This window comes from Orycteropus afer, unplaced genomic scaffold, assembly GCF_000298275.1.
Source record: "Orycteropus afer afer isolate SDZICR_OR568_19922 unplaced genomic scaffold, OryAfe1.0 scaffold00580, whole genome shotgun sequence".
Classification (NCBI taxonomy): Eukaryota; Metazoa; Chordata; class Mammalia; order Tubulidentata; family Orycteropodidae; genus Orycteropus; species Orycteropus afer.
In genome coordinates, this window is record NW_006922167.1 from 520,325 (window position 1) to 527,911 (window position 7,587).

Consider the following 7,587-nt stretch of genomic DNA (forward strand, 5'->3'; position numbering starts at 1 on the left):
TGTATCCTTTCCCCATACTTATTCAATCTATATGCTGAGCAAATAATCCGAGAAGATGGACTATATGAAGAAAAACATGGCATCAGGATTGGAGGAAGAATCATTAACAACCTGAGAAACGCTGATGATACAACTTTGCTTGCTGAAAGTCAGGATGACTTGAGGCACTTACTGAAGAAGATTGGAGAATACAGTCTGCCGTGTGGATTACGTCACAATATAAAGAAAACAAAAATCCTCACAACTGGACCAATGAGCAGCATCACAATAAATGGAGAGAAGATTGAGGTTTTCAAAGAATTCACGTTGCTTGGTTCTACAATCAATGCCAATGCAAGCAGCAGTCAGGACATTAGACGACGTGTAGTGCTGGGCAGGTTGGCCGTGAAGGAACTGTTTCAAGTGCTCAGGAGCAAGGATGTGTTCTTGAGGACTAAGGTGCGCCTGACTCAAGCTATGATATTTTCAATTTTCTCATATGCATGTGAGAGCTGGACATTGAATAAGGAAGACCGAAAAAGAGTTGATGCTTTTGAGTTGTGGTGCTGACGAAGAATGCTGAAAGTATCATATACTGCTAAAAGAACTAGCAGATCTTTCCTGGAGGAAGTGCAGCCAAAATGTTCCTTAGAAGCAAGAATGGCCAGACTTCACCTTACCTCCTTTGGTCATGTCATGCATGGTAATGTAGAGGGTCGATGAAAGAGGGAAGGCCTTCAATGAGATGGATTTACATGGTGGCTGCAACAATGGGCTCAAGTATAGCAAGGATCATGGAGCTGGTGCGGGATCACATGGTGTTTCGTTCTGCTGTACATGGGGTCGCTATGAGTCCGAAACGACTTGACAGCACCTAACAACAACAACCTGCAGAATTTTACTTGTGTGCGATATTAATGATAACATTCCATAATTTCCATATTCTTTTGAATCACCTTTCTTTGGAATGGCACATATATGGATCTCTTATAGTCAATTGGTCAGGCAGCTGTCTTTCAAATTTCTTGGCATAAACAACTGAGGACTTCCAGTATTGCATCCATTTTTTGAAACCTCTCAGTTGGTGTTTTGTCGATTCATGAAGTATTGTTTTCACCAAGGTCTTCAATGCAGCTTGGACTTCTTTCAGTGCCTCACTTCTTGATCATATGTTACCTCCTGGAAAGGTTGAACGTTGATCAATTCTTCCCGGTTCAGTGACTCTGTGCATTCCTTTTATCTTCTTTTGATGTTTCCTCCATCTTTCAATAATTTACCCATATAGACATTAAACGATATCAACTCCATTATGTTGGGGAAAAGATTCAAACTGGGAAGAAATCAGTTCCTGTTGTGAAGCATTGAACATGAAGGCCATATAATACATTAGAACAGAGGTTGGAGATTGGTTCAAAACCAGGCTCTGACACTGACTTATTGTTTGACTTTGGGCATCTACTCACATTTAGAAAAGACAAACCACTCAATTTTATAAGTGACAAATAATATTAACAAGGAATTCATAAAAGGGGAAATATAAATGTAGAATGAACACTTGAAAGATGTTCAACTTCTCTAACAATTGAAGAAATGTAAATTAAAATTCAAGCTGTAAGGATATGCTTTTTTTTTCAATTTGTCAGATTAACAAAAAAATAAATAAAATTGAAAGTGAGATGAAATAGGCACCCTCACACAGAGAAGGTAAAAATGTAAAACAGTGTAACTTTTAAAGATGTAAAGTATTTTTCAATAAAAAATTTTACATACACATAAGAATATAATAATGAACTTCATAAATGACACCTAACAAATGTCACAATAATCCCTAACAGCTTAAGGGGCTTTGGTGGTGCAATGGTTAAGGCATTTGGCTGCTAACCAAAAGGTAGGTGGTTCAAACCCACTAGTCACTGCACAGAAGAAAGATGAAGCAATCGGCTTCATAAAGATTTACAGTCTTGGAAACTCAATGAGAATCGCTATGAGTTGGAGTAGACTGGATAATAGTTTGGAGTTTGGTTTTTGAGTTCATATACAGACTTTCTCTGATTGACTGAAAAATTCTAGACAAGATCTTTTAGGTTTGTTTGAAGTCTCCCAAGTTTCTTTATCTAAGGCTGTGGTTTATGCTCTCAACCAGTTTAGATTCTTGCCTGAATCATTTCTCTAGTTAATAGGGAAGGAGAAGGGAAAAAAGGACATCATTGATGTTGATCATTCACCTTTGTATATGGATTAAGTCAGAAATGAGCAGAAGAAAAGTTAAAGAATAAATATGTTCTAATACAGAAATTAAAGAAGCTAAATTAGGCTGAATATGCTTTGCTTCTCTTATTTTTCCTTTAAAAATTGTTATTTTGATGAGATATTTTTGCATAAGTGGTTGGGGTTAAGAGAGAAAGGCGGAAGATTTTTAATGGATTTAGACCCATATTTGAATGCTGTTAGGCTAGATAAGGAGGATCACCGAAAGCAAGGGGCAGAGGGAGAAAGGGTGATGGAAGTAACCTAACAGCATTCAAGTAGTAAGGTTTTGTGAGGTTTAAATGAAATGATCAGGCATTTACAAGAAAATCTGATGCATACTGTTGTTGTTGTTATGTGTTGTCGAGTCGTACCCGACTCATAGTGACCCCTCCTTGGGTTTCCAAGGCCTTATCACTTCGGAAGTAGATTGCCCATCTTCCTCCCAAGGAGTGGCTGGTGGGTTTGAACCACCAGCCTTCTGGTTAGCAGTCAAGTGTCTTAGCCACTATGCTACCAGAGGTCCTTGGTGCATACTAGCCGTCAATTAATATAAACCTTTCTTATAATGAAAAAAGTGTATAGATAAAGAAACTTGGGAGACTTCAAACCCTCATGATACTCACAGTGCAGTAAGAGAGAGTGAGAGTGAGAAAGAGGGAGATTCAGACAATAATTATCACACAAATTGGCGAGGACTCATGTTGTTGTTGCTGCGTGCTGTTGAGTAGATTCTAATTCATAGACCTATCTACAATGTACAATGGAAGACAGACTCATTTGTATGGAAAGTTAGGGAAATTATCACCTAATTGATAGAGTTAACAAAATTACATTTATTCCAGTGTGCTCCTATCACTTAATTACCTGATAGGTTTAACAAATATTGACAAAGAAGAGGAACCCCCCTAGAGAAAATAAGCATTCTCTTAATTGTTTTGATCATAAATGACTTAGATGTGATGCATCTCATTTATTCTAATTTTAAGAAAAGATTGTTCAACAGTGGTATTAACAGTGAATCTGGCTCTTACTTCATAAAAGCAGGAAATATGCTTAATTAAAGATGCAAATCCCAACAGCCCCCTCACAAATGTGCTATTTTCACAGCTTGCTTCACACCTCTTCTCCCAGCACCTGGTAATTCTTTGTGTATTTTTGTACTCTAGAGAAATATTCTCAAGCCAGAAAACCAAACCCACTGCTTTCAAGTTGATTCTGACTCATAATGACTCAAAGCTGTAAATCTTTATGGAAGCAGACTGCCACATCTTTCTCCTGTGGAGCAACCACTGAGTTCAAACACTGACTTTCCATTAACAGCCAAGCACTTTAACCACAGTGCCACCAAGGCTCTACCATTGTCTCAGGATGCGTATAATAGGTGGCATGTGCCCAAGAGCTCTGCACTATTTTCTTCACACTTGTCACACACATCTGCCTACTCGAAGCCTTTTATTCTTTCTGTTTTGATTTTTTCCTCTGATTGTGCTAAGGAAGATCAAAATGTAGGTACCAACTTTGTGCGAAGTTATTGGTGGGGAAATTGGGATGTGTCTTAATTTGCCAGTGCTTCCATAATAGAAATACAACAAGTGGGTTTCTTTAAAGAAGAGAACTTTATTTTCTCACAGTTCAGGAGGCTGAAGTCCAAATTCAGAGCATTGTCAGTAGCTCAGAGAGTTCCTTGGCATTCTTTGGTATTCCTTGGCATCTGTCATGTCCCCGTGTGTGTGTGTGTGTGTGTATCTTTTTATAACTCACAAATGATTAGGCTTAGAATCCACCCTACTCTGGTGTGACCTCATTAACATAGCAAAAGAAAAGCCATGTTTTCCAACAGGGTCATATTTATAGGTACTGGTAGCATAGTGGTTAAGGCACTTGACTGCTAACCAGAAGGCTGGCAGTTCAAATCCACCAGCCACTCCTCGGAAGGAAGATGGGGCAATCTACTTCCGTAGTGATACTGCCTCGGAAACCCAAGGAGGGGTCGCTATGAGTCGGGTCTGACTCAACGGCACATAACAACAACAACAACAACAAAGCGACCAGTTACAAGCTGCCACCACATCACCTCCCACTCATGGCAACCTCACGTGTCAAGTAGAACTCTTCCATAGGGCTCTCAGTGGCTGACTGTTTTGGAAGTAGACCTCCAGGCCTTCCTTCCAAGGAGTCTCTGGGTGGATTCGAGTCTTCAACGTTTGGTTAGCAACATAGTGTATTAACCATTTGCAGCACCTACAGACCTTTATAGATACAGGGGTTCAGATTTCAATTTCAACTCATATTTGGGAGAGGCGGCACACAATTCAATCCATAATAAGTAAGTCAGAGAGGTTTAAACAAAGTCATCAGAGCCAAAGTAACCCTGATACATGTTAGGGTCTTACAGTGGTGGTTGAGGATCATCATTACAAACATTCATAATTACTATACTTTGTACTATGGACTTGCCAATTAGTATAACATTCTGATTAATAGAATTATAAGCATCTGAAAATACATGCTTGATTTTTTCTGTTGTTCTGCTTGTTCCTTAGCTTCTTTGCAGTTTTTCAGTTCAGATTTTGTTTGAAGTTTGTTTCCTTACGCTTTCTCAACCCTCAGTGAGGCATGAAAGTGTCTAGCTACTGTTCACGTGAATGATAAAAGAAACTTACTTCTCCATGAAAAAGCAGACTAGTTTGAAGACTTTTTGTTCCAGAAATCTTGCCAACACTAAAGGAGTCAACTCGAGAGTAACTGCTTTTTGATTTTATCAACAAACGAAAGAAGGAGAAATGGGATAGTAGGAATTCAAAAACAACAAATGCCATCTATGAATAAGAGGTAGCATGCCACCTAGTAAGAAGGGATAACATGTATTGGGTACCTAATTATCTCTGAGGCAATATTCTATGAATTCAGTGTTGTTGTTATGTGCCGTTGGGTCATCGGATCAGACCAAATCAGAGCCACCTCTCCTTGCGATTCCGAGGTGATATCACTATGGAAGTAAATTGCCCAACCCTCCTTCTGAGCAGTGGCTGGTGGATTTGAACCACCAGCCTTCTGGTTAGCAGTCAAGTGAATTGAGTGCATTGGGCCTAAAAATAAAGTAAATTTTGTGTATGTGTTTCTCAGTGTTATAATAACTAATGGAGCTAGATAGAATTTTGTTTTGTTCTCTCACCCTTAATTCAGACTTAAAAACTCATTATAAACCTCCTGCCATCAAGTAACTTCAGACTCAGCAACTTCACTTGACAAGAAAATAGAATCATAGAATGTTAGACCTGGAAAGAGTCTTGAGCCTCATAGAGAAAGGTATCATTACAGGCAAAAATAGTAATTTTTCATAAAGTATTTTATTTATGTAATGGGTTTATTATTTTAAAATAATTATGAAACATTTGTCTATTAAATTATATTTCCATTTGAATCTTACTATGTATCTTATCTTACCATGGTTCATTTTAGCTAGACCTGGCAAGATTTATAAAACAGAAACATGTTAATATTATTCCAATTGTAAACTAACATTGTACATCATTTGCCATATTTTCTTGGACCCACATATAAAACTGCCCACCTACACTTTCCCCACAAAATGTGTTATACAATTGTCATAATGCTCTATTCCTTCTACTTCTAGTGATACTGATGTGTTGTTTCTCTTTGTTGCTTGTTTTTTTTTCCCAAGATTGTCAGCTATATTCCATAGAGGCAATGATGTATTTCTTGCTTTCTTAATCTTTCATCCTCAAATATTCAAGAATAAGTGTCATCCAACAACTAGCTAAAATTATCCTTCTGAACAGAAGAGTCTTCATTCTGATTATAATCTAGATGTTTAAAAATGCACGCTGGGAGCTACTCAGTCAGGTTTGTTCAAAATCAACTTTCAATGTGATTTATGGCTTTTTTTTTTTTTTTTTACTTCAGGCTTGTGTGTGTGTGTGTGTGTGTGTGTAGAGGGGGTTTGCTTGTCTATTTATTTATTTATATTAGTAGTAGATACCAACCCTGAGGTTTCAGTGTCCCCCTATCTAGCTCCCTTAAATTCTGAGGATATTTAAATGTTAACAGCTGGAGGAGAGCCATCGGGAATTTTGTGGCAGCTTAATCCATTGCCCAAAACAGGCAGTTCTAAAGCAGCTAATAATTTAATAATGTTTTGCTTTGCAGAAGTAATCTGTGGGCTCAATTTGCTTACAGTTATGAAGTTTGCTGAATTCTTTTGCTTGTCTCCTGTAGTTTTCTTCCAGGTTATGATTGCAACAACAATTTATAGAAAACATCTCCCAAAATGTAGGAGCCATCTGCTGTGCTAATGCAGAAAGTCTCGGAAAAAAGCAACTGTGAACCCTGTAGCTTAGCATCATGGTTAAGAACCTGAGCTTTGTGGTTAGACAGGTCTGCATTTATTTTAATCTCTACTTCCCCAGTGTGATCTCAAGTACAGCCCTTGACTGTCCTCAAAGTGTAAACTACCAATTAGGCTTATAAGTATTTTCTACCACATGCCATTGCTGCAGAGTTTAAATAAAGCTAAGTTTCTTAACACCTTACAACACCTGATTGCCACTACCTTCATATTAGCCATTTTTATTATTTCATAAGGTGTGGAGGCTGAAGGCAGGGAGGGGGGAGGTCAGGAGAAGCCAGATAAAAGGTAGAAAGCTTAACCTGCAAGAGAGAAAACAATAGAAATAGTTTGCTAAGAGATTGCTTGCTAAACCGGAATAAGAAAGGGGAACGTTTGACTGTGACAATTTGTGGGGAGATTCATGAAGATAGATCAGTTGCCAAAATATATGTTGGATTTGGAACATTCTTGCCAAAGCTGTGCTACTAGGCAAGCATGGCTTAAGAGATTTAGATTTTTCTTTTCATATGGTCAGACTATCTTGCTTCTGGAGATTTGGGTTTTTCAGAGGTTGGGTGGGAGGAGCAAATTCTGGAATCTGCCTTGAGTCTTGGCCTTTTGGGAATTTGCCTGTCAGCCTTTGTGGAGATGCCCCAACCCCAGACTCTTTCAGAGACACCAAAGTTTTCTTGTTTGTTTTGTTTTGTTAGGTGCCCTGAGCCATCTCTGACTCTTAAGTGACCCCATGTGCAACAGAACAAAACACTGTCCATTCCTGTGCTGTCCTCATGATATCTTACAGGTAGGGGGACGGAAGTGTAACAGGTCACACTTAATCCTTGTTCAGATAAGAACACAATTTCCAAGAGCTTCAGCAAACAATCTTGATCTAAAGTCATCTCCTTTCTGTCACCATGCCTAAACACACACTGTCCCCCCCAACATTTTTCTTTTACTTATTTATTTATTTTTACTTTTATAGTGGTGAAAACACATACAAGACATTC